This window comes from Podarcis erhardii (assembly GCF_964252035.2).
Source record: "Podarcis erhardii genome assembly, chromosome: 16".
In the NCBI taxonomy this organism is placed as follows: Eukaryota; Metazoa; Chordata; class Lepidosauria; order Squamata; family Lacertidae; genus Podarcis; species Podarcis erhardii.
In genome coordinates, this window is record NC_138514.1 from 6413641 (window position 1) to 6435288 (window position 21648).

General features: G+C 46.3%; 1 long non-coding RNA gene across 2 annotated transcripts; it reads right to left on the reverse strand.

Annotated features, from left to right (window-relative positions):
• Window positions 1-239: 239 nt before the first annotated feature.
• On the reverse strand, window positions 240-6339 carry LOC309331317. 2 transcript variants are annotated; one of them, XR_014151813.1, is made up of 3 exons: window positions 5973-6339; window positions 5322-5456; window positions 240-958 (listed from the first exon to the last, which is right to left on the reverse strand). It is a non-coding gene; the product is annotated as an uncharacterized lncRNA (long non-coding RNA). The 2 variants fall into 2 exon arrangements; XR_014151814.1 differs by lacking the exon at window positions 240-958 and adding an exon at window positions 2050-2148.
• Window positions 6340-21648: the final 15309 nt, after the last annotated feature.

Sequence of the window (21648 nt, forward strand, 5' to 3'; positions counted from 1 at the left end):
AAAATACTATTTATGTACATGACCGCTGTTGCTGGGATGTTACTAGCCCAAAGATGGAAAGAAGACGGAGTCCTTACCAGAGAAGAATGGCAGGTTAAGTTGATGGACTTTGCCAAAATGGCAAAAATGACTGGAAGAATCAGAAATCAGAAAGACCAAAACTTTAATAAGGAATGGGGAAAATATATAATTTGCCTTAAAAATCATTGTAAGCAATGAAAATTCTGAGTAGGATTGGAATAATACTTGTAGGTTAACGTTGAATTATGGTTGTAATGGAGACTTAATAGATTTGGATTAAAAGAGAAGATGCAGGAGGAAAAAGTTAACTAAGGACCCACAAAGGGGAGGAGGGAAGTCCAGAGGAATCCACGGAATTCTCTTTTTATTTTGGTTGTTTGACAGTTGTTTGTAAATTTCAAAATTTGAAAATATATATTATTAATTTTTTTAAAAAAAAGAAGAGATGAAATCTAATGTACAAAAGGAAGAGACACACCTATTGCTTCACTGACTTCTGCCCCGCCTTGCCCAGGGCTGAAATGTGCCCCTGGAGAAGCTACCTACATTGGAAGGTAGCCTTTGGGATGAACAAAGTTTCCCACCCCTGCTGAATTGGAGGCAGAAATCATGAAGATAAAGTGTTGCTGGGGTCCTTTGCCAACAGGACTTAAGTCTGAGTATATGTTACAGAAAGATCTTGACAGCGCAGCCAAGCATTGTAGGATAATATTGATGTTTTATGTGCCCATGTGCAGAGCCACCATTTTAGTTGAGCTTCCATCTGATTGTAGATTTTCTTGTTTTCCAGTAGTTACTTCATTAGCTCTCCCTAGATACATCTCTCTTGCTTTATTATGTTCATCTTACGGCACATGTTTCTCTCCCCTGTGGCCTTTGTATTTCATTCCTAGCAAACGTCATCGTTGGCATTTTGCTTCTCTTCAAAAGACAGACGCTATCAACGTGACAGTAAATTAGATAAGATGCCTAATTAGCATACTTTATTCATACTTATCCCAATTGCAATTATACATAATTTGCAATTATTCACATGCTTGGATTTTTATAAAGTGCAAGAATATATAGTGTCCTCAAGTGGGTAATATTAGCAGTGGCAAATGTATAAAGATTTGTTTTCCTTCGTTTGTATTTATATTCCCCCATGAGGAAAGGTTGCAGTGTCTGGGACTTCTTAGTTTAGAGAAAAGGCAAATAAGAAGTGAAATGACAGAAGTTTATAAATTGATCCCTGGCATACAGAAAGTGGATAGAGAAAAGCGCTCTCTCTCTCTCTCTCTCTCTCTCTCTCTCTCTCTCTCTCAGGTCACAAGAACTCATAAAGGTAAAGGGACGCCTGACCATTAAGTCCAGTCGTGACCGACTCTGGGGTTGTGGCGCTCATCTCACTTTATTGGCCGAAGGAGCTGGCGTACAGCTTCCGGGTCATGTGGCCAGCATGACTAAGCCACTTCTGGCGAATCAGAGCAGCGCACGGTGTTTCCGCCGGAGTGGTACCTATTTATCTACTTGCACTTTGACGTGCTTTTGAACTGCTAGGCTGGCAGGAGCAGGGACCGAGCAATGGGAGCTCACCCTGTCATGGGGATTTGAACCGCCAAGCTTCTGATCAGCAAGTCCTAGGCTCTGTGGTTTAACCCAGAGGTCCACCCGCATAAAGCTGAATGTTGGAAGATTCAGGACAGATAAAAGAAATAGTTAAACTATGGAACTCATTCCCACAAGAGACAATGATGGGCCCCAGTGATGGTACTGTTAAGTGTTGCTGGGGATTGTAACTCTGTGCTCAGAGGGAAATAATGTGTTTCAATGAGGGTTTGGGGGGGTTGGTGTTAAAATCAAGCAGTGTATACATTTTATGAAGTACAGTTGTACCTCTGGATACGAATGGGATCCGTTCCGGAGCCCCGTTTTGCATCCAGAAGTGAACACAACCTGTGTCTCCAATGGGTCTGCGCGTGTGCGTGTCACTATTTGCTACTTCCACACATTCGTGTGACGTCATTTTGGCCCTCTGCGCATGCACGAGCGGCAAAACCCGGAAGTAACGCACTTCGTTACTTCCGGGTCGCCGCAGCACGCAACCCGAAAATCCTCATCCCGAAGCTACTTCAACCCGAGGAATGACTGTAAAATAAATCAATGTGCTTTAAAGGTGTAGTGTATGTACATCCTTAAAGCACTTGACTTCCCCAAAGAATGTTGGGAACTGTAGTTTCTCTATCACAGAACTACAATTCACAGAACCCTTTAAAGAACTACTGTCCCCAGGATTCTTTGGGGAATGTTGTATGCTTTGTTGTATGTGCATAGGATGTGCTTTAAATGTATGGTTTAGATCTGCCCACAGTTGGTACATTCATAGCTTTTTTTCAGACATTCTGACAAATGCTCTTTTAGTGAGGCTACCTGCCAGGAATGTGAACAAACCTGCTCACCCTTCTATGGTCATTTAGATCAGCATCTGAATTGTGGAGAGCTCATATTAGTTCCAGGGTTTCCTTCAGCATGTGCCAAAATCCAATTGTTGTCCCCATGTGCCACAATAATATTGGGATGGTGCTTCCATAGAGAGCTGATGGGTTTTGATGTGGGATACTCAGATTCAAATCCCTGCTCAGATGCAGTTATTTGAAGTACAAAAGCTCCGGCTGGGGTCAACCCTGAGGAAGCGGCCCTTTTGCAGTGAGTGCCCACACGTGGAGAAGACCACCACAGTACAAGCTGTGACTGGTATGACCCACACTGTGTTTGGGGAAAAACACTAACAAGAACCTTTGTGTAGTGTTCTCGTCATTGTGCACTTACCAGAGTCTATCAAAATCCATTAACAGCAGAGGTCATTGTAAGAAGAAAGGGGAGAAAGCCTTTGAATGTCAATCTGGAGATTCATTAATGCAGCGAAAATTAGTCACATAATGCACATCCGGCTCACAATGGGAGCAATTAATCATTAGAACCACAGCTGCACCATACATACCCAGAAGCACACATCAGACACGGGAAGCTGCCTTATAGCACACCAGAGTGTTGGTTCATCTAGCCCAGTATGGTATGCTTGGACTGGCAGCAACCAACCAAGTCAAGATCTTTCCCATCACTCACTTGCTGGCCCTTGCTTCTGCATGTGTCTGGGGCTCCCTGGCTGCCTTCTGCTTTTGGATGCAGTTGTGGATATCCATAGCTAAACAAATAGAAACAGCTCTACTTCTTTGCTTTCTCTCTCTAGCAACCTTATATCTTCCACTGGATTGACTACCTCGTTCACCCTAGATTTTGTATGGGATAACCATCTTTTCACAATGGTGATAGATGGGTATAAATCATTTTGATGCAGATCTGCCCTATTTATCTCCCTCTCCTGGGATGGGGGCTGGATGCACTGGCAATCGCCTCGTTCCTTGAGGTTAATGCTGGGTTCTTCCAGGTTGGAGTCCAGAGGGTGAAGTTTCAACTTCAGTGTCCAGGGCTGGAGTCGGTTCCAAACGTTGGCCTGAATCCTGTGTTCTAGGCGTCTGTTTCTCAGTGGCGGAGCTAGCCACTCGGGCGCCTGGTGCGGCGCACATGCCCTGCGCCCAGGGGTTGGGGCGAGCCGGGGATGGAGGTGGGGTGAGCAAGGCACGGTGCGCTGCACAGAGCCTCGCACGTCGTGGAGGATCTCGCTCAGGCAGAGCCGCTCCTGGCACGCGCGGTGGCGGCGCGAGCAAATCCTGCGCGGAAGAGCACGAAGGGCAGCGCGCACGGCGGGCGTGAGTGTGCCGAGCCTCTGCTGCCCACGCACACACAGACCCTGCGCGCCCCCGGGAGGAACCGGCTGCGCCCTCGCTGCCTTCTCCACCTCCTACTCCTTGCGCGGCTCCGGCTCGGCGAAGAGGTCCCGGGCGAAGGTCTCCAGCAGCGCCCACGGCGCCAGATCACCCTCGCGCGCGCTGCCCACCAGCAGCAGCCACGCGCGCGCGATCCATCAGCGGCTGGAACTCGTGCAGCAGCAGCGGAGCCTCCATGGAGCCGGCTCACTGAGGGGCAGGCAGCTGAGGGGAAGGCGGCGGGTAGACACAAGCCCCAAGCTGCCATTTTGCGCGCTGCCCACGCGCCCAAGCTACCACCCGGCATTTGGTCACCCCCCCCCCCAATGGTGACACCCGGGGCAGCCCGCACCCCTGCACCCTCCTTCCTATGCCACTGAGGAAACTTGCTCAGAGGAGATCAAGTTTTGGTGTTCTGCACTGATTATGGCATTGGGTTCCTCTCGTTGGTTGTAGGTTAAAAGTAATTTGATCTTATCTTGAAGATTTTTTATGCTCTGATTTGTCTATTTCATTTGTTTCCATCCTCTTGGCCCTGATATTCCTCCAGAAACCGTAGGACGGGTGCATTTGGGTTGGCAGCTGGTATACTGAAGGGCAGAGGCTGAGCAATCTCATATAGAAAAATCCTTGTGTCTTTCTTTTAACCTTCAGCCCATCAAACCAGCAGCACTGAATTCCTGTTGTCGCCCCAAAATGATTTTTTCCCTACCATTTCCCTGAGAACCTTCTCAACCTCCTCAACTGATCAGAAAAAGGCACAACAACATCTTGGTTTGTATTATCATTGTATTTCTAGGGTTTCCAAACATTGTAGCAATTGCAGAAGTGGCATCATTAGATCAGAACAAGCAGCATTCATCTAAGATGCCTGCTGGGCCCAGGAAAGCTCTGCAGGAAGACAGCCCTGGTCTGGCAACCGCTCTCCATAGAAGCAGCTCAGTGATACTCTAAACTTCTTTCTAACTAGCTGGGTGTGTGGATGTGGGTGCACATTAAATACATATAAATACATTTAGGTTTTTATGTCATCCAGCTGCACAGAAGGTTAACTCTTTCTGATACAGTGATGGTGGTGGAGGAGGATGAGGGGGGGAAAGCTTGCCAAGGAAAAACTTGCTTTGCCATCTCTCTCGCTACTTCCTGAAAGTGGCCAGATGGTCACATAATTAGCTGGCTACCAGGGCAATATGGCCACCTGCTAAACAAGATTGTGTGCTGCCAGTGTACATTTGCTATGACCATCAGAGCAAAAGAAGCTCTGTGTTTCAATTGCTACAGGAGCCCTTTGGAAACATTCTAGAGATGCAGCTTTCCCAGGAGGGTAGCAGTTGTGTGGGCTTTGCTGTTCTCTGTTGTGCTCCCTTGCCAGTTTTGTTTCTTTGCTGTTGAAAGGCTGTCATGCAAATCACTCCCTCTCCATGACCACATTTAACAAGATCTCTATCAAAAGAGAGCTAAGTGGTCTCTTTGGGAATTAATTATGGAACTTACCTGAATTGATGTACTCCCTGCAATATGGCACCAGTAAAACGTTCCAGTCCATGCTGGGCTTCCAGGAGCCTTCAAAGCTGACGTACCAGCATCAACAGCTTCACAGCTCCATGAACTGTTTTCACATATGTCCCACTAGGTTTTGGAAACAGACATTATGCAATCATTATGTTTCTTAAAAATGGGTTTTGATCTAGCACAGACAGTGTTCCCCAAGTTTTCAGAACAAATATGCTAAATACAACCCCAAATACAAACAAGGAAGAATGCAAATCAGATGTATGTTTGCAAGGCTCATGATACCTAATGGAATTGTGGCTTCTGGAATTCATTTCCAGGTTTTATGTATGTTGTGGGTCAGGGGTTGGGAAGTTTTGGCTTTAGAAATGTTTCCTTTCATGATATAATAGTTCTTCCCCTTGATGCACCCTGTTTCTTTTTCCTTCTTTTCCTCATTCCTTAAAAATATGATGGGTTATGTGTTACAGATGCCCTGTTGGCAGCGTAGATAAATGCAGCTAGGAAGCCAAATCATGTGCAACACTGACTCTTTTCTTGAAATTAGAACAATGCCCAAACACTTGTTAAAATATTCAAAAGCTTTTGCTCAGAGAACATATAGCTAAAGAAGAATATATGCAAAGTATTTACATTCATGTGCTAATATAATCATGGGCTTAGTTTTACTTAGTTGAAGAGGGCACCTTCTTCCTCTCTCTCTCTCTCTCTCTTTCCAGGACTTGCACTCAGCCTTCTGTCCATGACCCAGCTTGGCCATGCAGTTCCTTCTGAGATGTTTCCACTTTCTCCTTCCAGCTCACTTCTCCTTCCTGTTTCTTTGGGAAAACATCAATTTCTGTACTTCTTTGTGCCACATACGTTCACACAGAAACATTAGCTCTCCTCTCCTCTATCATGTTTAGACAGAGACTTATCTAATACTGTCTCTTCTTCCATGTTCATGGAGATGCAGCCAGTACAGTCAAATCACTCACACCCAAAACAAAACGGAGAATGTTAAAAAAGGAAGACCCATCCACATTTTTTCACACAAACACTGGAAAATTGAGCTCAAAATAGGTCATTTTTCTCTGCCTGCTTCCTAGCTGGTGCTGGTGAGAAGATACTGTCCTCAAAAAGGGACACCTGTGGCACAAGATAAAGGTCACAACATTATGATGGAATATTGGGAAAAATTATGGAAAACTGATTTAAAATTTACAGATTGCTCCCTATTGAAGGAGAATTACATGAAGATGATGTATAGATAGTACACAACACCTGTGCAGATAGGGAAAATGTACAAAACTAATTCAAATATATGTTGGAAGTGTAAGGAAAAGGAAGGGATATTTTATCATATGTGGTGGGATTGTAATGTAATTTTTAAAAACTGGGAAATGCTATACAATGAATTGAAGAAAATGTTCTATTTAATGGCCGCAAGAGTTCTGGTAGCACAAGGATGGAAGACTGAAGAAACCCCAACTAAAGAATCATGGCAAGAAAGATTGATGGACTATGCAGAACTGGCAAAACTGACATATAAGCTACAGGACAAGGATAACTGTGACTTTAAGGATGAATGGGAACCCTTTACAAAGTATCTGAAGATGCAACAAAGTGAACTGGACTCCTTGGCAGGTTTTGAATAAACATTCACAAACTTTGTATTGATAATAATCACTTAAATAGTTTGAGGATCTATACAACTTTGTAACATGCAGAAAACAGCATTCTTAGAGAAACCAAAGACTGGAACTGAGGGAAGCCGGGGGGTGGGGCGGGGGGGGGTTGTGGGGGTGGAGGAAAAATGGGGGGGGGGACAAGGATGATACGTTTTTTGGATAATATGTCTTGTTTTAATTTTGAATAATTTTTTTTTTTTTTTAAGGGACACCTGCTTCCATTTGTAAGACAGTGACGAGAGCTCCCTGGTAGCCAACATCCAGATGCTGTTGGATTCCAACTCCCATCATCACCGGACAACCTGGCCAATCATCAGGGACGATTGGAGTTGGGCAGGGCCAGCCCAAGACATTTTGACGCTTGAGGCAAAACAGAAAATGGCATCTCTTCGGCCTCTGCCCCCTGCTGCCACCGCCTCAGTAGACCACAGGTGGCCTGGGGAAGGCTTGGTACACTGAAGGTGGCAGGGGAAGAAAAAGGAGGCCAGAGAGGAGCAGATGGCAGTGTGCAGGTGACAAATGCAGGAGGCAGCATGTGGAGCATATCTGGGTCCCCTGGATCTCCCAGTTGTCCCCATCCTGTCACCTGAGGCAACTGCCTCACTGAGACTCATGGTTGGGCTGGGTCTGGAGTTGGGAGTCCACTGACATCTGGAGGGTGGCAATGAAATAATTCCAGTGTCCTGGAAGAAGCAAAGATCACCAGTGTCAAAGCAATCATTCTTCAACATCAACTTCGTTGGGCTGGTCATGTTGTTCAGATGCCTGATTATTGTCTTCCAAAGCAACTACTCTATTCCAAACTTAAAAATGAAAAGCGTAATGCTGGTGGTCAACAAAAGAGGTTTAAAGACCCTGTCAGGGCAAATCTACAAAAATGTAATTTAAACACCAACAATGGGTAAACACTGACTTGCGAGCGCTCCAACTGAAGAACAGCCTTTAAGAGTTTGGATTTGATATCCCACTTTATCACTACCCTAAGGAGTCTCAAAGTGGCTAACATTCTCCTTTCCCTTCCTCCCCACAACAAACACTCTGTGAGGTGAGTGGGGCTGAGAGACTTCAAGGAAGTGTGACTGGCCCAAGGTCACCCAGCAGCTGCATGTGGAGGAGCGGAGACGTGAACCCGGTTCCCCAGATTACCAAAGGTGTCATGGGCTTTGAAGACGCTTGAATTCAGATCAAAAGGGAGAAACGTGCTATGAGGAAGGCACGCTTGACAAACCCTCACCATGATCAATTCCCACCTGGAAACCTATGTCCCCACTGTGGAAGGACGTGTGGATCCAAAATAGGCCTCCAGGGTGACTTACAGACTCACTGTTAAGACCATGTTCATGGAAAACAATCTTACTTGGCTACGAGGGATCGCCAGAGAGCCATGTTAGCTTCCCCTCATAGTTTTAACATGTCTCTAATGTGTCAGTGGGATGTGTTTAATGTAAGAAATAAGAGCTTCTCAGGGATGGTGGGTTTTGATGCCTATTAGCTTGGTGCACCAGATTTAATACTGACTGAGCAATTTACAGATAATAATAATAATAATAATAATAATAATAATAATAATAATAATAATAATTTATTTATACCCCGCCCTCCCCAGCCAAGGCCGGGCTCAGAGCAGCTTACAAGCAATAATAAAAACAAGATGAATGATTACAACTTAAAAACAAAAATAAAATACAACATTAAAATAATGGAACATTAAAATATTAAAATGTAGCCTCATCGCAGAAGGAGAAGGAAAAGAAAGAAAAAGAGAGAGGGAGGGAGGGAATCAAATTGGCTCCAAGCCAAAGGCCAGGCGGAACAACTCTGTCTTACAGGCGCTGCAGAAAGAAATCAGATCCTGCAGGGCCCTGGTCTCATGAGACAGAGCGTCCCACCAGGCTGGAGCCAGTGTTGAAAAGGCCCTGGCTCTGGTTGAAGCCAATCTAACTTCCTTAGGGCCTGGGACCACTAGGGTGTTGTTATTTATGGACCAAATACTATTTTTGAGCTCCTGCTTCAGGTTTTCTTCCCCATTTTGTTTCTTCCTTATTTCCTGATGAGCTCCCTCCTTGTCTTGTACCTGCAACGGGGAGCCAGGAATAGCTAAGGTTTTCCATGAGTGTCTATACTTAACAGTGAAGGTGACTCAGCTGTTGTGCGATGTGTGAAATACTCTCTGGTATTCTGCTAAAGTTCAGAGAACAGACAGAAAATCCCTTTCCAGGCTACATCCACTCGTCCTACACCTTAGTTACACCTTTAGATACTGCCATTACCCTATGCATTTTTCATCTTGTCCTTGGCTAAAATCAATTAAGGGGTGTAAATTTGTTCTGCCACCTCACACAAGGAGGAGGAAGAGGAAAAGCAGGGGGAACTTGATAATGCCAGACTAATTCACAGTCATTACTGTCCCCAGCAGCAGGATGTCCGGGAATCATTATAACTTGTGACTGACCCTCCCTGCAGGTAGCATTCCAAAGGAACAAAATTAATGTTGGTTTTAGGGGCTCATTGGTCCTGCTTCTCCTCTTTAGTATTTTTTTGCCAGGCACGAAAGCGTCCTTGAATCACTGGTGTCAACTCCGGGGGCCCTGGGGGCCCAGGCACCCACATTTTTTTTTTGCTGTGGGTGCCTAGTCTCCGCCCCTGCCACCGCTGCACACCATCGCCTTACGTCTGGCACTCCAGCACTGCAGTGGCAACTGGACTGGGGCCTGCACCTGTACTGTGGGGCCTCTGGAGCACATCTGTGGCTGCAGCAGGCCTCAAAAGAGGCCCTGAGGTAGAGGCCCTGGCCTAATCATCACCACAGTACTGATCATGGCGTCACATAGTGCCAACATCATGACATGTGGTGTGGAGTGCACAAGATGTGGGTGTGCTTGCCTTGAATTCTGCTAATGCCTTTTCCTTGTCTAAATGGTGTGTGTGCATATATATTGCTCCACCTGCTTTTCCTTCTGGCCCTGCCCATCACTGGACCTTGAAAAGTTGTTCAGAAGTGAATGTGGCCCCCAGGCTGAAAAGAGTTCCCCACCCCTTCTGGAGGCCAAACTACATGATACACATAAGTGCATTTTATCTCTTCTTCAACACTGGAAAAGAGATGTTTGAGAGCTTTACAGGACGATGTGGGTAAGGGCTGTGTAATCCCTTTTTTCTGATATTTCTGCTCCGCATTATCCTCACAAGCGGGCTTTTTTCTCCAATGGAAATAATGAAAAACTGCTCATGATAGTGACTCTGAGCAGGGAAATGGCTGGAAGGGAAAGGATGAAGCAGCTCCTCCTTCCTGTTTGACACACAGAGAGAAATTCATAACCTCAGAGGTGGTTTTCAGTTGCAAGGAACAAAAGTCTCCTTCTTTGGAGGTCTTTAAGCAGAGGTTTGGGGACGCAGGTGGCGCTGTGGGTTAAAGCCTCAGCGCCTAGGACTTGCCGATCGAAAGGTCGGCGGTTCGAATCCCTGCGGCGGGGTGCGCTCCCGCTGCTCGGTCCCAGCGCCTGCCAACCTAGCAGTTCGAAAGCACCTCCGGGTGCAAGTAGATAAATAGGGACCGCTTACCAGCGGGAAGGTAAACGGCGTTTCCGTGTGCAGCTCTGGCTCACCAGAGCAGCGATGTCACGCTGGCCACGTGACCCGGAAGTGTCTTCGGACAGCGCTGGCCCCTGGCCTCTTAAGTGAGATGGGCGCACAACCCCAGAGTCTGTCAAGACTGGCCCGTACGGGCAGGGGTACCTTTACCTTTTTAAGCAGAGGTTTGACGACCATATGTCAGGAGTGCTCTGATGGTGTTTCCTGCTTGGCAGGGGGTTGGACTCGATGGCCCTTGTGGTCTCTTCCAACTCTATGATTCTATGATTCTATGAAAAGCACTGGGTACATACGCATCAGCAGCTGTTTTCAAGTCTCATTCTTTATTTCGCTGGACAGACCAGAGAGAGGGCAGGGATGTCTCTACCTGATACACATCATCACCTGATTCGTTTCTCCAGGCCAAAATCCAGTTCACAGCAGCCGTCATCTGTGCATGCACAACCGCTGCCTGAAATGCATTGCCCATGCCTCAGCTTCACCACTAATCAGATGAAAGCTGCTTTGAGGAACAGTACATCAAACAGCACCATTTCTCAAGAAGCTAAAGGACACTTAGGTATGGCAGTTAATGTCCTTTGTATTTAGCTTCAAGCACCAGATATGGGAGCAAGCCAGAAAAGCCGTAATGTGCACACAATGGGGGGGGACGGGGACTCGTATGTGTCTGGTTTTAGTGTTATGTCCCTTTGCATATTCTATGTTTGTATACCACAAAGAGACTTTTAAATATTAAGCAATGCTACCATTCAATGAATCAAATGGCCGTGGGCTTAAATATGCCACAACTCCACACTGCTCCACACACAAAAGCACTTTGCTGCTCCTCTCCTGATGTGTCTATATGCAGAAATATTTATTAGATATTAAACATCTAATTAAGAGGACCGGGAAGCAGTCGCTGTCAAAGGTCTCAGCCCATGGGCATAGCCAAGGGGTTGCAAGGCAGGGAAGCTGCCCCCCATCAATAAAAATCAATAAAAATGCATAGCTGAGTTTCTACCCCCCCCCCAACAAAAGACCTGCGCCTCCCCAATAAAATCCTGGCTATGCCCATGTCTCTGCCTGACACCCAGCTGTGTTCCCAGGGGAACTGAAGGAGGCAGTGGTGCGCCCGCTCTTAAAGAAAACATCATTAGATCCTTTAGATCTATCCAATTACCGCCCGATTTCGAATCTTCCGTTCCTGGGTAAGGTAATTGAGAGAGTGGTTGCTGAACAAGTTGGTGGGTTTCTGGATGAAACATCAGCTCTGGATCCATTCCAGTCCGGCTTCCGCGCTGGTCATGGGACCGAGACGGCTCTGGTTGCCCTAACAGATGATCTTCGTAGACAGCTGGATCGAGGCAGGTCGGGGCTGCTGATTCTACTAGATCTGTCAGCAGCTTTCGATGTGGTCGATCACAAACTCCTGGACCACCGCCTTGTCGACGTGGGGATCCAGGGCACAGTCCTTCAATGACTGCGCTCGTTTCTCTCTGGTCGGGGACAGAGTGTGGCACTTGGGGGGGAATTGTCATCGCGCCACTCCTTGGTGTGTGGAGTACCTCAGGGTGCGATACTCTCCCCGATGCTTTTCAACATCTTTATGCGCCCCCTTGCCCAGCTTGTCCGGAGTTTTGGACTGGGTTGCCATCAGTATGCTGATGACACCCAACTCTATCTGTTGATGGATGGCCATCCTGACTCGGCCCCAGACACACTGACCAGATGTTTGGAAGCTGTGGCTAGATGATTACGTGGGAGCCGGCTGAAGCTAAATCCTTCGAAGACAGAGGTCCTGTGGCTGGGACGGGACGATATGGGATTGGGGGGGGGCAACTCCCATCTCTTGTGGGGGCGCAATTAGTGCCAGCACCGTCCGTTAAGAGTTTGGGTGTAATCTTCAACACCTCCCTCTCCATGGAGGCGCAGATTGCAGCTATAACAAAGGCGGCATTTTTCCATCTCCGCCAAGCTAAGCAGTTGGCTCCTTACCTCTCTCGCCCTGACCTAGCCACTGTGATCCACGCGACGGTCACCTCCAGACTGGATTATTGTAACTTGCTCTACGTGGGGCTGCCCTTGAGACTGACCCAGAAACTCCAGCGGGTGCAGAATGCTGCAGCGAGACTCCTTTCAGGGTCTTCGCTGCGAGATCACATTCACCCGGTGCTATACCAGCTGCAGTGGCTCCCGGTGGAGTACAGGATCAGGTTTAAAATGCTGGTTTTAACCTTTAAAGCCCTATACGGCCTAGGACCCTCGTACCTACAGGACCACCTCTCCTGGTATGTCCCACAGAAAAACATCTTGAAGGTCCCAGGCCACAGAGAGGTTAGGCTGGCCTCAACTAGAGCCAGGGCTTTTTCAGCTGTGGCTCCGATCTGGTGGAACACTCTGTCACAAGAGACTAGGGCCCTGCAGGACTTGACATCTTTCCACAGGGCCTGCAAGACAGAGCTGTTCCACCAGGCCTTTGGCCAGGGCACAGCCTGACTCACTCCCTCAGCAATCTTCGCGGAGCTCTGGCCCAATGGTTGCCAGTGGCTTGATCTGAATTAATTTTATAATGAATGATTTTAGAGTGTTGTGTTGTGTTGTATTTTTGTACTGTTTTATTGTTGTTAGCCGCCCTGAGCCCGGCTTCGGCTGGGGAGGGCGGGATATAAATAAAATTTATTATTATTATTATTCAACAATGTGTTCAGTGCACTCTGGCCTCATGTCTTTTTCTTTTTCTTTTTCTTTTTTTTGCACAGCCCACATGTTATCCTCAATCTGCACCCATTACAAAATTTTCTCCAGTTTAGTGCGCTTCAGCTCAGTCCTGTTTCACTGCGAAAAAGATAAGGAAATGCAGGCGGGGGTTGGGGTTGGCATTGCCTCCCCCTGGTGTGGCTGACTGAAAGCGCAAGGGGGGCCGTACCTGCATTGGGTTTGGATCTGTACTTGCTGATGTCATCAGTGGACACACTTACATGGGCAATACCACTTCCTCTTTTCATTCTTGCAGCTACATGTTGTTGTTGCTATATTCATCAACTTCAGTTTTATACATTTTAGTAATTTTACAACCATTTTAACATTTCAAAACTCGACTTCCTTCTCCCTCTTTCTGCGGTTCCTTAAATTTATTTTTAATATTTTCTGCATATCCAAATTAACTTAATCTGCTCATTTATTCATCTACTTTAAATATATACTCTTATAAAACTGCAGGTTACTACAATAATCCTGCCCGTGTTCTTATCCGTTTACAGTTTATTTGTAAATATTCAATAAACCATTTCCATTCTTTTATATAAAAAAAGTTTGTTATCTTGATTTCTTTTTTCCTTCTTCCAGTAAATGCAGTAGCTACATTTTGATTTCCAGTGCCCTTAGGCAGCGGTCATGATAACTGCTTGGAAATGGCTGGTGCTCCAGTTAACATTGGCATTGCCCACTGCACCTTCCATTGCACCTTCCAGTCCAAAGTAGGGTCAGGGAAGGGTGTTGGGATGGACAGGTGAGCTAGACCAGAGTCTGGTGATGCAGTGCCTCAGAATTCCGCCAGAGAGCTGGAGCCTCTCTCTGATTGGCTACCCAGGCAGAAGGAGAAGAGAAGCATTTTGGGAAGGAGAATACAGTGGTGCCTCGCAAGACGAAATCAATTCGTTCCGCGAGTCTCTTCGTCTTGAGTTTTTTTCGTCTTGCGAAGCACGCCTATTAGCGGCTTAGCGGATTAGCGCTATTAGCGGCTTAGCGGCTATTAGCGGCTTAGCGGCTTAGAAAAAGGGGGGGGGAAGGAAAAAACTCACAAGAACTCACAAGACGTTTTCGTCTTGTGAAGCAAGCCCATAGGGAAATTCGTCTTCCGAAGCACCTCAAAAACGGAAAACTCTTTCGTCTAGCGAGTTTTTCGTCTTGCGAGGCATTTGTCTTGCGGGGCACCACTGTAAAAGGAGCAATTTCTGGTGGAGAGAATTGGATAGGTCTTGATTTGAGATGGGAGATAAGGATTAGAATGGAGTTTGAGGGAGAATTCGTTCTGATTGGAACTGGAACATCCGCTCTGGGCATGCTGTCTAGTCTTTGTTCCATTCTTTGTCTGATCATTTTCTTGTTTATTCTATTTCCATACCAACAGGCAGGCTAATGCATTAAGGGAAGCCCGTGGTGCTGAGAAAGCAGCTGTCCTCGGTGGCATTTGATAACCACTGTCATTTCCTAGATCTGCACAATGGCAGCAGGAACAATTAAAGAGCAAACACAGGTTGTTCATGATTTCTCTATGTGCATCACGAAATGCGTAGTGCAGGAAGCTTGGAAGTGGCCCTCTCATTCTTCCCACCGGAGGGAGGAAAATAATTTATTTCTCCTTTTATCAAAGGGAGGGAATTAGTTCCTCTTTCCTTGCGCTGAATGCAATCCCTTACAGAAGCCCTGTGGAATCTGTTGGTAGGACTTAAGCATTGTCCAAGCTCCTTAACATTCCTTCTTTCTCACGTGGTCATAATCGATTCTGGAATGTAACAAAAGCTTTCCAATTTTCTAAAGGGCCTTGACTAGTTATAAGTCCACACCACAGTCATTTATAACTAGGGGAATTGGGAGGTACTTAAAAGTCTCAAGTCACAGGGGATGGTTTTGCGTAAAATGTGCTTATGCTAGTGTAAAGGTACAGATTTAGGCCTCTGGGCAAATTAGAAGGGTGGGCACCTGGGCTCTCACCACATACAGAGCTTCACAACATGCTTGGAAGTCTTTAAGCAAAGATTTTTTAAAAAAATAGTTTTTATTAAAGATTTTTTGTGATACAAAACAAACAAATAAGCAAGGGAAAGTACATAGAGTTTCTCCAATTTGACTTCATAGTGTCTTTTTTCACAGTTTGTTTACATTCGGTATGAGACACTAATAAATGTTTTGTGAGTTAAGGGAAAGGGAGTAGGAGATGTGGGGGCAGGAGATGTGGGGTCCAGGAGATGTGGGGTCCAGTTCAAAATACCTTGGGCTCAGGCCCTTTGGGCCATACCCAGTGGTTGTTGTTGCTGCTTAGTCATGTCCGACTCTTCGTGATCCCATGGACCAGAGCACGCCAGGCACTCCTGTCTTCCACTGCCTTCCGGAGTTTCGTCAAATTCATGTTGGTCACTTCTATAACATTGTCCAACTATCTCGTCCTCTGTCGTCTCCTTGTGCCCTCAATCTTTCCCAACATCAGTGTCTTTTCCAGGGAGTCTTCTCTTCTCATGAGGTGGCCAAAGTATTGGAGCCTCAGCTTCAGGATCTGCCCTTCCAGTGAGCACTCAGGGCTGATTTCCTTCAGAGTGGAGAGGTTTGATCTTCTTGCCGTCCATGGCAATGTGCTTTAAATGTATGGTGTGAGGGAGACCAGAGTGAAACTCAGGTATCTGTGTTGTTCTCAGTCTGCCTAAAATTGCCGTCTTCTCTCCAGAAGCCTGGTCTATCTCATCCTTTGATATTAGAGGGTGGGAAAATCCCTTCACTGATTGGTTATTGTCATTCAAAATTTCAAAAAAATGTTCCTGTTCTCTAGACTCAATAAGCTATTTAGTTATCATGGCAACATATTGCTTGTATTTTACCTACAAAGGGTGTGTTGGGCTAAATCTGTCTAGCAACTGGCCCTCCCTTGCCCAGTGCCCCGAGTTCATGACAATAACATTGATATTGCACAATAAGTCAAACTTAATAATGATAAAGTTCTCTCCACTTTTATCAGCCCGTTTCAACTTCATGCACTGTCCAATTTATTTTTCCAGTGTCTTATGATATGACTTTCAGGTATCTGTATTGAACCGTTTCCCTTCAATATCATCTAAAAACATTAATAGGTCCAAATTGCAAATCATGCCTCTATTTCCAAAGTTCAGGAGCCAAAATTGCACACCCACCTGCGGAGGGAGGTATCAGGAGGTCTGGATGGACCCAGGGTTTGCAGAAGCAGAAGAAAAAGATTTAGGGGTGAAAAACCCGAAGAGGTAAACAGCAGCAGCCCCAAAGTGGTTCAGTGGGGACCAAGCATGCTGAGTTGCCGCTGAACACTGGCTCATTGTTGGCTAGGGCGAGAGGAGAAAGAAAACTGTGGGGATGCAATGGAGTATTCTTTAAAAGGGCATAGATGATTGTTGACTAAAAACCCCGAACCTTCCAACATCCAGGCCCTGCTTGTAATATCCTTTTTGCCTTGGATAACTGAGCAGCACCATAGAGCTATACTGTATATGAAAACATGATACTTGCTGTTTCATTGTTGATCCCTTTCTTAGTAATTTTTTTCAGTGTACTTTCCCTTTTTCATAGCTGCAACTCCCTGAAATATCTACCCCCCCCACCCACCAGAGAAAGCTTTTTGTTGTGGCCCTCACTCCCAGCCCCCTCACCCCCAGGTAGTCATGACCACGTCAGGTGCAAACGCCAGAAACTTGCCAATCAATGAAACCTATTTTGAGATAAAAACCCTAAATGCACAGACCTAGCAGATCTCTGGCTGGTTCTGTGAACTCTGCATGAATTTGCTGATGGGCTGACAGCCTACTGTGCCGCCAGGGATAATAGCATCCCTCGCGGTGATTTTGCGAGTTCTTCGTCAACTAAATTGCACACTGAGGTCTTCCAGTCCATTATGCAGCTGCTATTGCCTTGTGGCTCTAAAACAGACCACTTTCCTAAAAGCAGCCCGTCAGGACTGATAAGAGAAACGTGGCAGAGCAAGTCCAACGCTGAGAAGAGGAGACTGAGCAGAGTTGTGACTGCCATACCCAGAGCCCCCCTAAACTATCCTACTACCCTCAAGGGCAGCAGAGGACTCTGTCCTGTTATGTACTGAAGTTCTCACCCTGGGCCAGCAGGGGGATACTGTAGAAAGTTTTCACTCAGGTCCGCATATGCAAATAAGGAATTGAAAGTGACGTTCAGTGATTGGATAGTTACAGAAAGTTGTTACTGTTGCTTTGTAGTTGAGCACTACATAAGCAGGTTGGCTGAACCCTTCAGTTCAGTTCTGTTCTGGCCTGTGAATAAACAAGAGCTGTCTGAAGAATTGCTGTGTCGTCTGGTATGTTCACCCACAACCCATCACCAGGCTTAAAGTAAAGGCCACTCCAGACTGGTGTTTCATTGTGGCTGTATTCTGCCACGACTTCTTGCTGCAGACACAGTAAAAGGTAAAGGTACCCCTGCCCGTACGGGCCAGTCTTGACAGACTCTGGGGTTGGTGCGCCCATCTCACTCAAGAGGCCGGGGGCCAGCGCTGTCCGGAGACACTTCCCGGTCACATGGCCAGCGTGAAAAAGCTGCATCTGGCAAACCAGCGCAGCACACGGAAACGCCGTTTACCTTCCCGCCAGTAAGCGGTCCCTATTTATCTACTTGCACCCGGGGGTGCTTTCGAACTGCTAGGTTGGCAGGCGCTGGGACCGAGCAGCGGGAGCGCACCCCGCCGCGGGGATTCGAACCGTCGACCTGACGATCGGCAAGCCCTAGGCGCTGAGGCTTTTACCCACAGCGCCACCCGCGTCCCTTAGGCCACATTTGCACTGCACACTTAAAACACAATGGTACTTACTTCTCATCCACACTGAGTTTCCTCTATGCTTTCTAGGCATCGAGAAAAATCTGTGTTCTGTGTTTGAGTGCACCCCTTTTTTGCTTCACAGCTTACCCCATGAAAACTCATTCTTTACAGACCCTCCAAGTGTCCCTATTTTCCAGGAATGTCCCTGATTTAGAGAAGCCGTCGCTGTTTCTGATTTGATCCTGGAATGTCCCACTTTTCCTTAAGATGTCCCTATTTTCATCAGAGATATGTTGGAGGGTATGGAGTTATCCAACCCCCTGAGCTGTCTGAAGGGCAATCCTGTATAGGGAGGGTTTTTAAAAAATGTTTTATTATGTTTTTATATATGTTGGAAGCTGCCCAGAGTGGCTGGGGCAACCCAGTAAGATGTGTGGGGTATAAATATTAAAATTATCATTAAAATTAGCGGGGGGATTGGGCACCAACTAGGAAAATACGGACCTTTGCCTGGAAAGCGTGGAGCAAAAGTTTAGTGTGGATAGCTCCGACTTTAATAATCATAGCTTCCCCCAAACAGGTGCTTTTTTCAGGGTGCTGAGAGTTGTTAGGAAACCCCCCTATTCTCCTCATAGTGCTACAAATCTCATCGTGATTTAAACAGCCAGCCCATCTTCCCAGGGAATTATTGTTTAAATCAATAAATACTGTGCTTCCTTGAAACGCAAAAATAATTATTCCCTATGAGATTTTCCCAAAATGACACCCTCACAACCAAAGCTTGTGAATAGGCAATGAACTAGCGGGGCGGGGGGTTACACTTATGTGACTGGGGCCCTTTTGTGACAAAAGCGGTTCCTTCTGCTAGCTGCTGCCAGCCCCACAAAAAGTAGTACATTTCAGCTGTACCTAAAATGGGAGCTTCTCTGTATATGGGCTCCTATTAGAAAACAAAGAGATACCTGCATCGCCGTTCTCATTTTTACATTACATGTCATTTTTGTCTCATGAATATTCCTTGCTGGAAATGGCCATGCAGTCATTTGAGATGAGTGCCACTACAGAAATATAAATATAAATTCTTTGTTGCAGATGCCACCCTGAAGAACGTTTTTATGCGGGGGGGGGGGGGGGCGTTGGAGAGGGAGATTAGCATGGGATGCAGAATTAACAAAGTGTGCCCTTTTGCTGGTTATGGTCTCCTGAGTGAGAAACAGCCTTCAAGCACTTTGCATACGTAATGCAAGATGGCAAGGGGTACACGTAGCACAAATTAACACCGTTGGAGCGTTTGATGAACATTTTAATGTGGAAGAAAAGACTAAGGCCTTTGCCCCGTTGGGCGCTGATGATAATGAGGAAGCCATAAGATAAAAGTAGCTTTTGGAATTTCTCCCGGGCTAATTCCGTCCCTCTGCAGCGACTGCTGGTGTAAAAGCTCACTCCTAATCTCTCTCTGCAACTCCTCATAAGAAACAAAGTCTGAAGAAAGCCCATGTGCTTGGCTGTGGTGGAGTTGTTGGCACAGCTTTTGTTCTGCTCCTGTTCACATAAGGATAAGCGTTCTTTTTAAAAGGGAAATACTTCTCCTGGGTATGAGAAAGAAAAGAGAAATGGCAGATGAACTGAGGATGTGATATTAAATTCACTCTAAAAAGAGGGCTGTGGAATTTCATTATTACTAATGCTGCTGCTATTAGATTGGTGGTCCAGGAAGAGAGGGTCCTTTTGGTAATGCTCCACTCCTATGAAACCCTCTTCTTCCAGGGAGAGTGCAAGTAGTTTTTTTTCCTCCTGAACTTTAATGCTCACATAAAGACCCCTCTATTTCAGATGTAAAACTTCTTGCATTTCTATAGATATTTACCGTAATTGACTATAAAGTTTCACATGTTTTAAATGGTATTACAGTGGTACCTCGTGGGATACTGGTGGCGCTGTGGGTTAAACCACAGAGCCTAGGACTTGCCGATCGGAAGGTGGGCGGTTTGAATCCTCACGACGGGGTGAGCTCCCGTTGCTCGGTCCCTGCTCCTGCCAACCTAGCAGTTTGAAAGCACGTCAAAATGCAAGTAGATAAATAGGTACTGCTCCAGTGGGAAGGTGAACAGCATTTCCATGCGCTGCTCTGGTTCGCCAGAAGCGGCTTAGTCATGCTGGCCACATGACCCAGAAGCCCATAGAGCGAGATGAGCGCTGCAACCCCAGAGCCGGCCACGACTGGACCTAATGGTCAGGGGTCCCTTTATCTTTACTTACAGTGGTACCTCGGGTTACATACTCTTCAGGTTACAGACTCCGCTAACCCAGAAATAGTACCTTGGGTTAAGAACTTTGTTTCAGGATGAGAACAGAAATCGTGCTCCGGCGGCGCGGCGGCAGCAGGAGGCCCCATTAGCTAAAGTGGTGCTTCAGGTTAAGAACAGTTTCATGTTAAGAACGGACCTCCGGAATGAATTAAGTACGTAACCAGAGGTACCACTGTATTATGTTGGTTTGATTAGAGGTTCTTCTGGACGACCTGTTTACTGCATTTACATGGATGTCATATGGTGTCTGCTCTTTACTATGCATTTGTTCTTATTTGCTTGTGGGGAAATTATATGATAATGAGCTTTCATCCTGATCTGCTTTCACAGATATACCATGCCATTTCATCAATCGGTTGCTTATCTCACACGTTTTAGGGCATTTCCCAGTCACTTCCCTAGGGGACAACATAGATTTGTTTCACCAAGCACATTAATCTGTTTTAATTGTGGTGGCACTGTGGGTTAAACCACAGAGCCTAGGACTTGCTGATCAGAAGGTCTGCGGTTCGAATCCCCGCACCGGAGTGAGCTCCCATTGCTCGGTCCCTGCTCCTGCCAACCTAGCAGTTCAAAAGCATGTCAAAGTGCAAGTAGATAAATAGGTACCACTCTGGCGGGAAGGTAAACGGTGTTTCCTTGCACTGCTCTGGTTCGCCAGAAGCGGCTTAGTCATGCTGGCCACATGACCCGGAAGCTGTACGCCGGCTCCCTCGGCCAATAAAGCAAGATGAGCACCCCAACCCCAGAGTCGGCCACGACTGGACCTAATGGTCAGGGGTCCCTTTACCTTTACTAAGGGAAAGCACGCAAGCAAATCTATACCTGATCATTCCAGTTGGAGCGCTCCAATTGGAGAACAGCCTCTTCTAAAGCTACTCTAACTACTACTCTTCTAACTACTCTATTCCGAACTTAAAAATGGAAAGCGTAATGCTGGTGGTCAACAAAAGACTCTCTCAGGGCAAATCCAAAAAAATGTAGTATAAACACATGCAGTCGGGAAACACTGGCCTACAAGCGCTCCAACTGAAGAACAGCCTTTACCAAAGGTGCCATGGACTTTGATGATGCTCAAACTCAGGACGAAAGGGAGAAACGTGCTAAGAGGAAGGTACGGGATCAACTCTTGCTTGAAAACCTATGTCCCCACTGTGTAAGGACGTGTGGATCCAGAATTGGCCTCCACAGTCACTTACGGACACACACACACCATTAAGACCATATTAGCAGAA